This window comes from Carassius auratus, unplaced genomic scaffold (assembly GCF_003368295.1).
Source record: "Carassius auratus strain Wakin unplaced genomic scaffold, ASM336829v1 scaf_tig00216014, whole genome shotgun sequence".
Taxonomy (NCBI): Eukaryota; Metazoa; Chordata; class Actinopteri; order Cypriniformes; family Cyprinidae; genus Carassius; species Carassius auratus.
In genome coordinates, this window is record NW_020528362.1 from 1,082,220 (window position 1) to 1,097,818 (window position 15,599).

A 15,599-nucleotide genomic window follows, 5' to 3' on the forward strand; every position below is an offset into this window, starting at 1 on the left:
AGAATAACACCACATTATCTTTCAAGTTGCTTCAGGTACAAAGGTGCAAATTAAATGTATTTAACAACTTAATGATTTGTCTGAGCTGAACCCATGAAATATCTGAAAATATCAGAGTATGCTGCTGAGAGTTTCTTGTCCCATTCTGTTCCTCAGTTTGGACTTGACCAGGCTCATCTGTGAGAAAACTCGTTCTACATCAGCATTTCTCAAAGGCATCACAAGCAACGACAGAGAAAAGAGGGCAAGTGTTTTCAAAGTGTGGTCTCCACTGCTGTCTTTGTAATTGAGCACTTCAACCGAAAAGGTCTTTGCCTGGCTGTCCTCCTTGTTTGTCCATGGGAGATATGCAGCAGACTGATACTGTGTTTCAAGAGCTGCGAGATCCCCAGAGTAGAGCTTCAGCATTGAGACTGAGCTGAGCTGTGGTTTAGTTTGTGACAGGATGACAGTCGGACTGAACACAGTCATAGATTTCCATATCTGGATGTTAGCTGGGAGTCTCTGATGCACTTGTCTATCCACTTCCACCAAGAAGTCACGGCACCTGCTCTTTATATTTCTCTCAGCCGTGCTCTCAATTCTTGCTTCATCCAATGGCATCATGAAGGTGACCCCATAACTGACTGCACCCACAGGTAACAAAACACTGGGGTCTGTTATGTCAATTGCAAGCAGTTGTTCATCTGATGTGGGGATCATTCCAGGTCTCACCACTCTGGAGATGAAGCAGCGAAAGAAAAGAAGCAGAGACTCCAACATTTAGATTGGATTGCCCCTGTCCTGCTGGAACAGCTTGTTGATCCTGTTGATTTCTTGTAGAAAAGGCATTAAAAACAGCAGGTACAGTTTGTTAACAGGATCACTGTACATCTGGTGCAGGATTTCAGCATCATAACATCTCTGGTGGTCTTTGGTTAGCTGTAAGTGAAGCTTCAATTCATCCCACTGATTGAGTATGTGTGAACAGCAATCATGGATAGAAAGCCACTGTATACCTGACATCTGAACAAGCATCAAAGGGATTTCACCAGGATTGATGAGACTGTAGATCGTTGCATACTCACAGTGGCGAAGAGCACTGTTTGTGAGAATGAAAGATCAAGTATTCAAGGTTGCGTGGGAGGGTCTCCACTGCTTTGCTTACACACAGCTGTATGGAATGGCACACGCACTTGAGCAGCTGGAGATTTGGGTTTTTCTGTAGAAGGTGAGTGTATACTGAATTCCTCTTCCCTACCATGACACTGCAGCCATCTGTACCTAATCCAATGCACCTTTTGATTTCCAGTCCAATACTCTGTAGAAAACGGGTCAGAGTAGAGCCAATACCTCTGCTGTTTCACCTTCCAAGTTTATTAAACCCAAAAAGGTGGACACAACTTTGTTCAGTGTCATACTAAAGTAGCGGATTACCACACACAGTTGCTTGACAGATGAAATGTCTGTGCTTTCATCAATAACAAGTGAGTAATCATCACCTCCAATATCCCTCTGAAGTTCTGTTAACATACACGGAGCAATGTTATGGTTAATTAATGCTGTGCATTTTGATGTCTTTATCACAAGTTGAGCACATTAACTCCCCAAGGTGATCGACTGATTTAATGGATGTGTGACAAGCTACATAGGTGTCTACCTTCAGCTCGGCTCTCTGTCTTGACTCGTTGTGTTTGGACACCACGAACCCAATGACCGTAAGCCTCATTGAGGAGAACGGTGCTGCATTTTTTTTGTTTCTCTGTGTGTAAGCATGTTGTACGAGGTCTGCATGGTGCACATGTATTTCACACTTACTCTGCACAGTGCTTTTGAGTCGTCCCCCATGACGGGTTTAATCCATTCTTTTACTCCTTTCTCTTTTTCCCATTCTTTGTTATATTTATAACTGTATTTCGCCCACTTTGTCCCAGGCATGTGTTCCTCCAAAAAACTCTCCTGCAGTCCAGTCAGTCGCAACTCGCGTATTCATTTAAAGTTTAAGTCACTCAATGACGACGTTTCCTAATCAGAAAAAAAAACAGATTGCCCTGCTCTGCCTCTGATTGTCTAGTACTCGTTGCCATCTTGGTCAGAGCCAATTCGAAGCAGGATGTGGGTAGGAAAACAACTCTGCTGTCTCCTGTGTGTATGGGAAAAGGAGAGGGACAGAGAGAACAGGCTAGGCAAACTCCTACGTTTAAATAACATAAAAAATATCTGCTTGACAACTTATCATGGAGCTGGGATCAAGCCCAAATAATAAACTACAATTTAGAAACAAGCCCAAAAAAACGCGACCCGCGACTACCAATATTTGTAAGCAACTTTACAGAAAAACAAGCCCAATGTTGCTTATAATAAGCGGACTTGTCAACACTGCTAATAATCATAATAAGCACACACACTCTTTTCGTTGCAACTTTGACTGGCGCTCAGCTTCACATTTTTAATGCGTCGTGTTTTTGAAACAGTTACTTTTAAAATAGCCTGTCTCAAGCTGCAGCGAACTGTTTCATTCATTTTTGTGGTGTGTTTTTGCGCTTTCATATCTGACTCGATTTTGTAGAGTTTTTAAGTCAGCATAAAGTAGCGTCACTCATACATAGGCTAATCATGATTGTAAAGTATTGTTCTGCTCTTAGGTGCTAATTAATAAACGGTTGAAACCACTGAAACTTGTCCGATCAGAACAATTAACTTAGATGATGTCCGTTTAGGAGGAGCTAGATGCACACACCACCCAGAGACCACTCATTGCAAGCTCGAACAATATTTAATCAAGTGTGGTTCTAGAAAGAGAAACAACAACAACAATAACGTGTAAATATACACACTGATAAACATCAATATGCAAATGAATAATATCCGCATTTGCTATGACATTAATACTGAAAGTGCATCTAACAGCGATCGTATGATAAGATTGGCTAGAGATTCGCTGACAGACACATGTGCTTGACAGACGCAGTAAACACGTCTTGAAAGACTAATGCACAATCAAATATAAAAACAGTATAATGAAGAAACAAACTTACTCTTTGATGCACGCACACATGCGAGGACCCACTTTATATTAAGTGGCCTTAACTACTATGTACTTACATTTTAATTAATAATTTAGTACAATGTACTTATTGTGTACATACATGTTTTTACATTGTACTTATATTTAAAAAAAAACGACATGTAATTACATCTGTATTTAATTTCTGTAATTACATTTATAATTACAACGTTGACCCATACTTTACACCTTAACCCACCCTTAAACTTACCCATACCTCCAACCCTCTCCCTAACCTTACCCCATCCCACCTCAATAGCAGCAAAAGTGTTTTACAATACAATATGAACACACTAAGTACATTGTACTTATTTTTTTATGTAAGTACATAGTAGTTAAGGCCACCTAATATAAAGTGGGACCAAAATCACTCTCACGGACCTTTTCCTGGATTGTGCCCAGCTGGTGGAATGACCTCCCAATCAATCACTTAATCAATCAATCAACTTTATTTATATAGATATTATAGGTATTATATCAAATTGCCTGAGTTTTGAGAACGTAGCGGACGTAGAGGAGTATAATGTAAAAGGAACTCATTCAAATACTGAGGTGCTAAACCATTCAGGGCTTTATAAGTAATAAGCAATATTTTAAAATCTATACGATGTTTGATAGGGAGCCAGTGGAGCGATGACACAACCGGGCTAATATGGTCATACTTCCTGGTTCTAGTAAGGACTCTTGCTGCTGCATTTTGGACTAGCTGTAGTTTGTTTACTAAGTGTGCAGAACAACCACCCAATAAAGCATTACAATAGTCTAACCTTGAAGTCATAAATGCATGGATTAACATTTCTGCATTTGACATTGAGAGCATAGGCCGTAATTTAGATATATTTTTGAGATGGAAAAATGCAGTTTTACAAATGCTAGAAACGTGGCTTTCTAAGGAAAGATTGCGATCAAATAGCACACCTAGGTTCCTAACTGATGACGAAAAATTGACAGAGCAGCCATCAAGTCTTAGACAGTGTTCTAGGTTATTACAGGCAGAGTTTTTAGGTCCTATAATTAACACCTCTGTTTTTTCTGAATTTAGCAGTAAGAAATTACTCATCATCCAATTTTTTATATCGACTATGCATTCCATTAGTTTTTCAAATTGGTGTGTTTCACCGGGCCGCAAAGAAATATAGAGCTGAGTATCATCAGCATAACAGTGAAAGCTAACACCATGTTTCCTGATGATATCTCCCAAGGGTAACATAAAAAGCGTGAAGAGTAGCGGCCCTAGTTCTGAGCCTTGAGGTAGTCCATACTGCACTTGTGATCGATATGATACATCTTCATTCACTGCTACGAACTGATGGCGGTCATATAAGTACGATTGAAACCATGCTAATGCACTTCCACTGATGCCAACAAAGTGTTCCAGTCTATGCAAAAGAATGCTGTGGTCAATTGTGTCAAACGCAGCACTAAGATCCAATAAAACTAATAGAGAGATATACCCACGATCAGATGATAAGAGCAGATCAATTGTAACTCTAAGGAGAGCAGTCTCAGTACTATGATACAGTCTGAATCCTGACTGGAAATCCTCACATATACCATTTTTCTCAAAGAAGGAATATAAATGTGAGGATACCACCTTTTCTAGTATCTTGGACAGAAAAGGGAGATTCGAGGTTAGTCTATAATTAACTAGTTCTTTGGGGTCAAGTTGTGGGTTTTTTATGAGAGGCTTAATAACAGCCAGTTTGAAGGTTTTGGGGACATATCCAAATGCCAATGAGGAATTAATAATATTCAGAAGAGGACCTATGACTTCTAGAAGCACCTCTTTTAGGAGCTTAGATGGTATAGGGTCTAACATACATGTTGTTGGTTTAGATGATTTAACAAGTTTATACAATTATTCCTCTCCTATTGTAAAGTTGAACTGTTCCTCAGTGGGTCTATAGTGCACTGTCTGATGTGATACTGTAGCTGATGGCTGAATGGTTGCAATTTTATCTCTAATAGTATCGATTTTAGAAGTAAAGTAGTTCATAAAGTTATTACTGCTGTGGTGTTGGGAAATGTCAACACTTGTTGAGGCTTTATTTTACGTTAATTTAGCCACTGTATTGAATAAATACCTGGGGTTATGTTTGTTTTCTTCTAAAAGAGAAGAAAAGTAATCAGATCTAGAAGTTTTTAATGTTTTTCTGTATGATATGTTACTTTCCCGCCAAGCAATACGAAATAACTCTAGTTTTGTTTTCCTCCAGCTGCACTCCATTTTTCGGGCTGCTCTCTTTAGGGTGTGAGTATGCTCATTATACCATGGTGTCAAACTGTTTTCCTTAACCTTTCTTTAAGCATGAAGAGAAAAGCTCTCAAAGGAGGCGGTTTCTTTCCTCTCCTCCCTGTCTTCCCTGCTTCGCCTGTTTCTCTTGTCTCGTCTACTTTGAGAGACTCTCTCTGCATTGCTATCCTAAACTATCCTAAACTGAAACATGGATTTGATAAATTGGTCTCTCAACCCAATTGACACCATCTTCTCGACGAGAAGCTTGGGTTCGGGGGAACCTGACTGCCCTGCCGGAACGTTTGCAGCTGGCTACACGATGGACGCGTGGGCGAATTGGCGGGTCGTGTGTCTGGCGGCTCTTTCTGTGGAGGACATTGAAGACATCTACCTATTCGGAACCATGATAACAGGTCTTCTGCTGATTGGATTAGGCTTTGCCCTGGGTTATCGGAAAATTAAGAAGACGGGAACAGCTGTTCAAAGCCTCATAAGGCTGCCCATCATGATTGAAGCAGTGGGCAGAACGGTCAGCATTGAGACTGAGACTATTAACCGCAATATGGATAACATCACGGTGAAGCTCACGGCTTTGGAAGGGAAATTGGAGGATTGGAGACCAAAAGGGACAATCATAGTGACCGTTAAATTGGAATGCGGCTACTAGACCAAAACAACTGGTATCTTATCTTCTTTCGGCTCCACTACCAGCTTGGCCTTGGCTTGGCCTTGGCTGGAAAACAAATTTCTCCTTGGAAAGCACGGCAGCGAGAGACTCTGCGTTCCTCACCCGTTTCCCCCCACACCTGTTGATTGTTGACTCTGTCTAGGACCTGACCAAGGCTGTCTACATGGCAACTTGCTGTGATGCTGTATAATCTGCGGACTGAGGCATCTAGAGAGAATCGCAATTCTCCAGGCCTACAAATACACAAACTCTTACACATGTACAGATATGCACTCACCCACACCCCCATCCCTCGCCTTCACCGCTTTGTTCCGCCAGTCTGGCAAGCGGGCCTGTGACCAGCGCTGTAATGGCTGTTGGACCGGATGCTGATTGCCTGGACTGGATCACCTCGACCCCCCAAATTTCCATCCCCAGTTGCTAGTCGTGTGTTTATGGTGTATTGATTATGTGCATTTGTGCTGTGGTGTTTTTACTGTTCTCAAACGGTGCTCCCATAGGAGCACAGTCTGGGTGCTGGTTTTTTTCTCCTCTCTTTCCTAATGTTTTTGCTGTTATCTCTTCCCCTGTCCACTGTATTTTGTTGCCTTGTGCCCACATGTGCAATGACAATAAAGTTGAATCTGAATCTGAATCTGAATCTGAATCTAAAGGAGCAACTGTATTGAAAGTGCTAGGAAAGAGAAAGTCCATAGTTTCTATTACATCATCAAGTTGTTCTGAGGTTTTGGATATGCTAAGGAATTTGGATACATCAGGAAGATAACTCAAAAAGCAGTCTTTTATGGTAGAAGTGATGGTTCTTCGATTCTTGTAACAAGAAGTAGAATTTACAAGTTTGGCTATATGAAGTTTGCACAGAACTAAATAATGATCTGAGATATCATCACTTGGCTGAATAATTTCAACACTATCAACATCAATTCCATGTGACAGTATTAAATCTAGAGTATGATTTCAACAATGAGTAGGTCCTGAAACATGTTGTCTAACACCAATAGAGTTCAGAATGTCTATAAATGCTGATCCCAATGCATCTTTTTCATTATCAACATGGATATTAAAATCACCAACTATTAAAACTTTATCTGCAGCCAGAACTAACTCGGATGTAAAATCACTCTTTAATAACTCTTTAATAAAGTCTGTATGGTGCCCTGGTAGCCTGTATACAGTAGCCAGTACAAACATAACAGGGGACTTATCATTAACATTTGTTTCTCTGGATAATGTTATATGTAGCACCATTATTTCAAACGAATTATACTTGAAGCCTGCCCTCTGAGAAATCCTGAAAACGTTGTTATAAATTGAAGCAACACCTCCACCTTTGCCTTTTAGACGCGGCTCGTGTTTATAACCGTAATCTTGGGGGGTGGACTCATTTAAAATAATGTAATCATCAGGTTTTAGCCAGGTTTCTGTCAAACAGAGCACATCTATATTATGATCAGTTATCATATTATTTACAAAAAGTGTTTTCGTAGAAATGGATCTGATATTCAATAAGCCAAGCTTTATCATTTGTTTATCCATATTGCATTTGTTTTTTATTTGTTGAACCTCAATTAAATTGTTAACCTTAACTTGGTTTGGACATTTTTTTGTATTTTCTAGTTCGGGGAACAGACACAGTCTCTATAGTGTGATATCTAGGTGAAAGAGTCTCTATGTGCTGAGAATTAGCTGACCTTTGTGAGGTGAGGCAGCTAGCAGATGGTCGGTTTAGCCAGTCTGTCTGCTTCCTGACCTGGGCCCCAGTTAGTCAAGTATAAACTCTAAGACTATATGCCATATTTCTAGAGAGAAGAGTGGGGCCACCCCAGGAGGGATGAAGACCATCTCTTTTCAACAGATCAGGTCTGCCCCAAAAGCTCGTCCAATTGTCTATGAAACCTATGTTATGCTGTGGGCACCACTTAGACATCCAGCCATTGAGTGATGACAATCTGCTATGCATCTCGTCACCACGGTAAGCAGGGAGGGGACCAGAGCATATTACAGTGTCTGACATCGTGCTTGCAAGTTCACACACCTCTTTAAAGTTATTTTTAGTGATCTCCGACTGGTGAAGTCGAACATCATTAGCGCCGGCATGAATAACAATCTTATTGTATTTACGTTTAGCATTTGCCAGCACAGAGATAAACTGTACATGAGGCAAGAAGTGCAAATAACAATAGCAGGAGAAGCCATTACTCAACATGCTTGATGAAATATTCTTACTGCAGTTGTTTGATGAACTTGTGAAAAACTGGAGCGAGAGAGAGGAGAGGAGAAAAGAAAACGCTAATGACAAGCTAACGAGTGCTACCGCTTTGCAGGTGTACTGCACTCATGGAAAAGTTAACGATCAAAGTTAATCTGATAAGATTGATCGATAATATCAGAAATATGGTGTGATTTAAGTTATATTTTACCACTTAAAACAAACAAACAAACAGTGATAGTAAGATATAGATTCTAGAGAAAAAATAAAACAAAAACAGCTACACGGAGCTACGATTAGCTACCGAAGGCCAACAGAAAGTAGAGAAAACACTGTCCAGCAGCGACACCCGCAGGCAGCATTTTGCATCTTGAATCTCAATTCGTACAGTTGAGTCTTAACTCATTTTCAAGAAACATCTAAAGACTCATCTTTTTCGCCTACACTTAACCAACTAACACTAGCACTTCTCCTTTTCTTGTCTTTTAATTTATATAAATAAAAAAAAAAAAAAAAAAAAAAAAACTGGCTATGCGTTCTGTACTGGACTAACTGAGACTTGTCATGGCACTTGTATACTGTTGTTGTTGTTCTCTTGTTGACCTGACTGCTTCTATTGTTCTCATTTGTAAGTTGCTTTAGATAAAAGCGTCTGCTAAATGATTAAATGTAAATGTAAATGTAAATATTGCTGGAGAACTGGCATTATAATAGTAGTAATAATAGCAATCATATCTTCCCTGAAACTGCTTCAGCAACCGGGTCCTTTTTAGACTTCTGGGTCCTAACAATAGGCGTGTGACTGACGCCTGACTAAATAACAACAGCAATTAACCATTACACACATACTAGAACTGTATGAACATTAAATAACTGGCCGTCATTTTAGTACAATGATGGATCATTGTTTACATTATCAGTCATCTGTTACTTCAGAAAACTTGTACACATCCCTAGTCCTTCTATGTATGTATAAATTGCTAGGGTTGTTGTATTTCTTAAATATAACAGTTAATTTGAAATAACCCAATTACTTAATTCAGTAATTCTTATTATTTGGGATTTAAGACAAGTCTGGGGTTGTCCTAAATTAAAGAAGTTATTTACAATGATTTTTAAGAAGATTATTTTTAAGTTTTGTCTCATTTTTTTATTTTTATTTTATTCTATATAAAATATATTTTTAAGAATATTTTTTGGGAATACACAATATTCTGAACTTTTTTTATTTAAAAAATAATTTATACAGTTTTCGTGAATCCGGCCCAAGACTCTTAACGGCGATCTTGACGCGAGAGTTGTTCTTCTCCACATCGTAGCCAAGACCAACATTACTTTCTCTGATAACGGTTCATACCATGGTTTCTCACTTAGCTGGAGTTATATTCAGTGTTGGGCAAGTTACTTTTCAATCAATCAATCAATCACCTTTATTTATATAGTGCTTTAAACAAAATACATTGCGCCAAAGCACTGAACAACATTCATTTGGAAAACAGTGTCTCAATAATGCAAAATGATAGTTAAAGGCAGTTCATCATTGAATTCATTGATGTCATCTCTGTTCAGTTGAAATAGTGTCTGTTTTAATTTGCAATCAAGTCAACGATATCGCTGTAGATGAAGTGACCCCAACTAAGCAAGCCAGAGGCGACAGCGGCAAGGAACCGAAACTCCATCGGTGACAGAATGGAGAAAAAAACCTTGGGAGAAACCAGGCTCAGTTGGGGGGCCAGTTCTCCTCTGACCAGACGAAAACCAGTAGTTCAATTCCAGGCTGCAGCAAAGTCAGATTGTGCAGAAGAATCATCTGTTTCCTGTGGTCTTGTCCTGGTGCTCCTCTGAGACAAGGTCTTTACAGGGGATCTGTATCTGGGGCTCTAGTTGTCCTGGTCTCCGCTGTCTTTCAGGGCAGTAGAGGTCCTTTCTAGGTGCTGATCCACCATCTGGTCTGGATACGTACTGGATCCGGGTGACTGCAGTGACCCTCTGATCTGGACACAGACTGGATCTGGTGGCCACGGTGACCTCGGAACAAGAGAGAAACAGACAAATATTAGCGTAGATGCCATTCTTCTAATGATGTAGAAAGTACGGTGTTATGTGAAGTGTTCCGGTTCCAGTTTACCTAATTAATGCAGCCTAAAAATCCTTTAACGGATTTGGATATTAAAAGCATATTAGTATGTTATGTGTAAGCCAGGTTAAAGAGATGAGTCTTTAATCTAGATTTAAACTGCAAGAGTGTGTCTGCCTCCCGAACAATGTTAGGTAGGTTATTCCAGAGTTTAGGCGCCAAATAGGAAAAGGATCTGCCGCCCGCAGTTGATTTTGATATTCTAGGTATTATCAAATTGCCTGAGTTTTGAGAACGTAGCGGACGTAACGGAGTATAATGTAAAGGAGCTCATTCAAATACTGAGGTGCTAAACCATTCAGGGCTTTATAAGTAATAAGCAATATTTTAAAATCTATACGATGTTTGATAGGGAGCCAGTGCAGTGTGGACAGGACCGGGCTAATATGGTCATACTTCCTGGTTCTAGTAAGAACTCTTGCTGCTGCATTTTGGACTAGCTGTAGTTTGTTTACCAAGCGTGCAGAACAACCACCCAATAAAGCATTACAGTAGTCTAACCTTGAAGTCATAAATGCATGGATTAACATTTCTGCATTTGACATTGAGAGCATAGGCCGTAATTTAGATATATTTTTGAAATGGAAAAATGCAGTTTTACAAATGCTAGAAACGTGGCTTTCTAAGGAAAGATTGCGATCAAGTAGCACACCTAGGTTCCTAACTGATGACGAAGAATTGACAGAGCAACCATCAAGTCTTAGACAGTGTTCTAGGTTATTACAAGTAGAGTTTTTAGGCCCTATGATTAACACCTCTGTTTTTTCTGAATTTAGCAGTAAGAAATTACTCGTCATCCAATTTTTTATATCGACTATGCATTCCATTAGTTTTTCAAATTGGTGTGTTTCACCGGGCTGCGAGGAAATATAGAGCTGCGTATCATCAGCATAACAGTGAAAGCTAACACCATGTTTCCTGATGATATCTCCCAAGGGTAACATATAAAGCGTGAAGAGTAGCGGCCCTAGAACTGAGCCTTGAGGTACTCCATACTGCACTTGTGATTGATATGATACATCTTCATTCACTGCTACGAACTGATGGCGGTCATATAAGTACGATTTAAACCATGCTAATGCACTTCCACTGATGCCAACAAAGTGTTCAAGTCTATGCAAAAGAATGTTGTGGTCAATTGTGTCAAACGCAGCACTAAGATCCAATAAAACTAATAGAGAGATACACCCACGATCAGATGATAAGAGCAGATCATTTGTAACTCTAAGGAGAGCACTTTACTTTTAAAAAGTAATTAGTTACAGTTACTAGTTACTTCTTCCAAAAAGTAACTAAATTAGTAACTCAGTTACAAATTTTTAAAGTAACTAGTTACTTAAGAAAGTAACTATTGCGTTACTTTCAAGTAAAATTAAATTTTAAATGCTCAAACGTGACCCCACCTCTACCCCTCTTTAAAGGAACTTAAAATACATGTGCATGTTCAATTATTTATGATAAATCTGAATATTATAATGAAATGGACACTTAATACAATACATTATTAACAGAAACATGAAACATTGTACACACATCTAAAAAAAAAGTTGCTGTGGGACAAAGTGAGACTAGCCTCCAATCAAATGGCATGTATGTAGATATTATGTTTATATAGTGGATCAATGCAAATAACACGATAGATTTTTGGGAACTTTTGATATTTCCTTTTATTGTTTCTTTAATTTCTTGAAGGAAAAAGTAATGTATATACTTCTATTTAGAGAAGGCTACTTTTGGATTATTTGGGCTCGTCGCCATACCTGTCTCTGGTTGACTGACTGGCTTGTGTTGTTCGTTGTGTGTCCTGTCCTGTCCGATGATGGGTCGTTCGCGAATGAGCGTTAGTGATGATGGATCGACTCGTTCGCGAATGAGCTTTTGAGGAGTCGTTCGCGATTCGCGAATGAGCCGACTCTAAGAGCCGGCTTTTTTAGTTGAACTTCGGGAGCTGGCTCGCATATCTGAAGAGCCAACTCTATTTTTTCAAATTTAGCCTATAGAAATTAAATAATTATGTAATAAAAATTGAAATATTATAGTCAAAGTCATTTAAAGAGCCGTTTGTGAGCCAAAGAGCCGGCTCTTTTCAGTGAGCTGAGTCAAAAGAGCCGAATTCCCATCACTACTATGCGTGCTTTCGAAAACCCGCCCAACTCTACCTCTGATTGGCTTACAATGAAATTTTACTCTACCTCAGCCAATCGTCAGCATTTATGCGCTTGTCTCGTGCTCTGCCCACTAACCAAGGAAGAACGGTAAAAAAAAGTATTTGCCTCTCGCTCAGAGATCTAGTTGGTCTGATGAAAAAAAAAAAAAACAGCTTCATCATCAGTTATAGTAACGCGCCGCATTTTTTGGCAGTAACGGTAACGGCGTTATTAAGATGAGAAGAGTAATCGATTAGATTACTCGTTACTGGAAAAAGTAATGCCGTTAGTAACGCCGTTATTTATAACGCCGTTATTCCCATCACTGGTTATATTACAGTAAACAGAGTTAAGGCCCACCCAAATTAAGGCTGGTCGAACAACATCCAGTCGACCTGTTGGGGTCATCTGGCTGCAGAATCATGTCTGATCTTCTTGCAAGTGTTTCTTAAGTACATATACTTATAAATATGCAATCATTATGTGTCTCAATTATTATAATTCGATAATGTTTGTAGAGATTTGATAACCATAAAAATGGTAACATCTCAAATATAATCATAGTATCAATGTTCACAGTCAAAGTGAGTTCTGCAGATGCTTCTCTCATTTTGTGGGTTGTTTCTATTGTGGGCCTAATTTTTCTGCAGCCATGTGGAAAAAACTGTTACAATACACCTTGCATTGTCTTCTTTTGGCTCATCACTGAAGACACATTTTTATTTGTGTGTTGCTGACTTTAGAAGCTGCTTGAAGTGAGAAAATGACATAAGTGTTAAAAGAGGCCTAATAAAGGTTGAGCTGGTGGTTGTGGTTTGACTTCTGCTCTGTTTCTGCTCTATAGTTTTAACCAGAGCGAGTAAGATAGTTATTCTTATTCTTCATCTGTAGGTTCATAAACCTCAAAATACTACAACAAGGGCAAAAGATTCCCAGCAACATGTGCATGTCATTTTCATTTACTTCCCTTCTTAGAAAATATGTTCAATGTCACATTTTATATTAGTTTAAATTCATATTGCTTTATTGGCATGACATACTTAGGTACACACTGTATTGCCAAAGCATTTTTCATAACAGAATAAATGTAAAATAATTACTCCTAAACATTTTTAATATTGTACCAAGACCCCAATGATCTACTCAGGTCAGGTCTAAGCCTGGTCAAACAACATCAAGTTGACCTACATGGAAATTGCCTTTTGGGGTCATCTGGCTGCAGAATCATGTCTGATCTTCTTGCAAGTGTTTCTCAATAATTATGTGTCTCAATTATTATAATTAGTTTATTTTTGCAGAGATTTGATAATCATAAAGATGGTAACATCTCTAATATAATCATAGCATCAATGTTCACAGTCAGAGTGAGTTCTGCAGAAGCTTCTCTCAGTGTTGTGGTTTGGTAGGTGATGAACCTTGTAGTGCAAACCACAACATTTTGTGGGTTGTTTCTATTGTGGGCCTAAAATTGGTTCCGTAAATGGCCTGGATCTTCTCAGCTGCTCTCACTATGCGTTGAAGAGACTTTCGGCATGTTGTAGTTGCCATACCAAACAGTGATGCAGCTTGTCAGGATGCTTGATGGGCTGTGGGGCTCTAGTTCTCTTCAGTTTGAGGAGGAAGTAGAAAAGCTGTTGTCATTTATTGGCCAGTGCTGCATTGTTGTCTGTCCGGGAGAGGTCTTCTGTGATGTGCACACCCAGGAAGTTGGTTCAGAGAGAGATTGTAGTCACTGCACCATCCGGCCAGGTGGCTCACCTCGCTCCTGTAGTTTGTCTCAGCTAATGAGACCCACCACAGTCTTGTCATCCACAAACTTAATGAAGAGGTTGGAGTTGTGTGACGGTGTGTAGTCATGTGTGAGTAGAGTGAAGAGGAGCGGGCTCAACACACATCCTTGGGGGGCCCCAGTGTTCAGTGTGATGGTGCTGGTATGTGTTACTGTCGACCCGTACTGCCTGAGGTCTTCCAGTCAGAAAGTCCAACAGCCAGTTGCACAGCGAAGTGTTGAGCCCCAGCTGGACCAGTTTGTGAATGAGCTGTTTATGGATGATTGTGTTGAATGCTAAACTGAAGTCTATGAACAGCATTCTGAGTCCTTTTTGTCTATATGTGTGAGTGGTGCTGTTTTGTTCCTCAAAGCAAGCGAAGAAGGCGTTCAGCTTGTTCATCAGGGAGATGCACAGGTCTGCAGTGGGGGCTTGTAGTCCGTACTGGTCTGTATCCCCTGTCACTTAAGCCCCTTTCACACTGCGATTCCGGCAAATACACGGGTGAAGTGTTCCGGCAATTGTTCCCGGGTCGCTAGATTTTGCACTTTCACACTGCCAGGGATTACCCGGGATATGTGCGTGCTTTCAAACACAACCCGTAAAGGTCCCGTAATGACAGGTGACATCAGGGCTTGACGAAAACATTAGGCTTTCACTGAAGCAAGCAAACGATCTCGGCGTCAGCGCGGAAAGTGAGAAACTAACTGATCTCTGCTTCATTACAGTTTGCACATATTTTTTTTGTCGCGAACGTTGATCTTCCTTCAAAACAGCCGGTTAAAGAGTCACGTGATAACATGCGTCATCACTACAACACGGCATTAGATTTGGCTTTTGTTCACACAGCGCTAACCCCAGGATTGAGCACGGCAATGTTACTAGGTCCCCGACCCGGGTTCAGTGCCGGAATCAATCCCGGGACGTGTTTGCTTTCACACAGAAGGTGACCCGGCAATGTTCCGGCAATATGCAGGGTCCGACGTGCAGTGTGTAAAGGGGCTTTACCCTCTCTGATGCTGTGGGACAGGTTGGTCCTAGCTGTCCTCAGGCCCACCTCATCTCCAGCTTTGAAGGCAGCGCTCCATGTCTTCAGGAGACTGTAGACCTCTCCTGTCATCCACGGCTTCTGGTTGGCCTGGACAGTGATGGTTTATGTGACCGTTACATCATCAATACACTTGTTGATGCAGGCAGTGACAGTCTCTGAGTACTCTTGGAGGTCAGTAGTGCTATTGTATGTGGCAGCCTGCTTCAACATATTCCAGTCAGTGGTGTCAAAACAGTCTTGAAGAGCCTATTACGACCCTTCAGGCCACACTTGAATCTGTTTGTAAACTGGTTTGGTGACTTTAACGAGAGGTCTG

At 40.2% G+C, this 15,599-nt stretch overlaps 1 protein-coding gene across 1 annotated transcript in view; it reads left to right on the forward strand.

Annotated features, from left to right (window-relative positions):
* The window catches only part of LOC113096652 (Fc receptor-like protein 5), a 223,646-nt gene that overhangs the window by 129,196 nt on the left and 78,851 nt on the right, over window positions 1-15,599 (forward strand). The window lies entirely within an intron of this gene.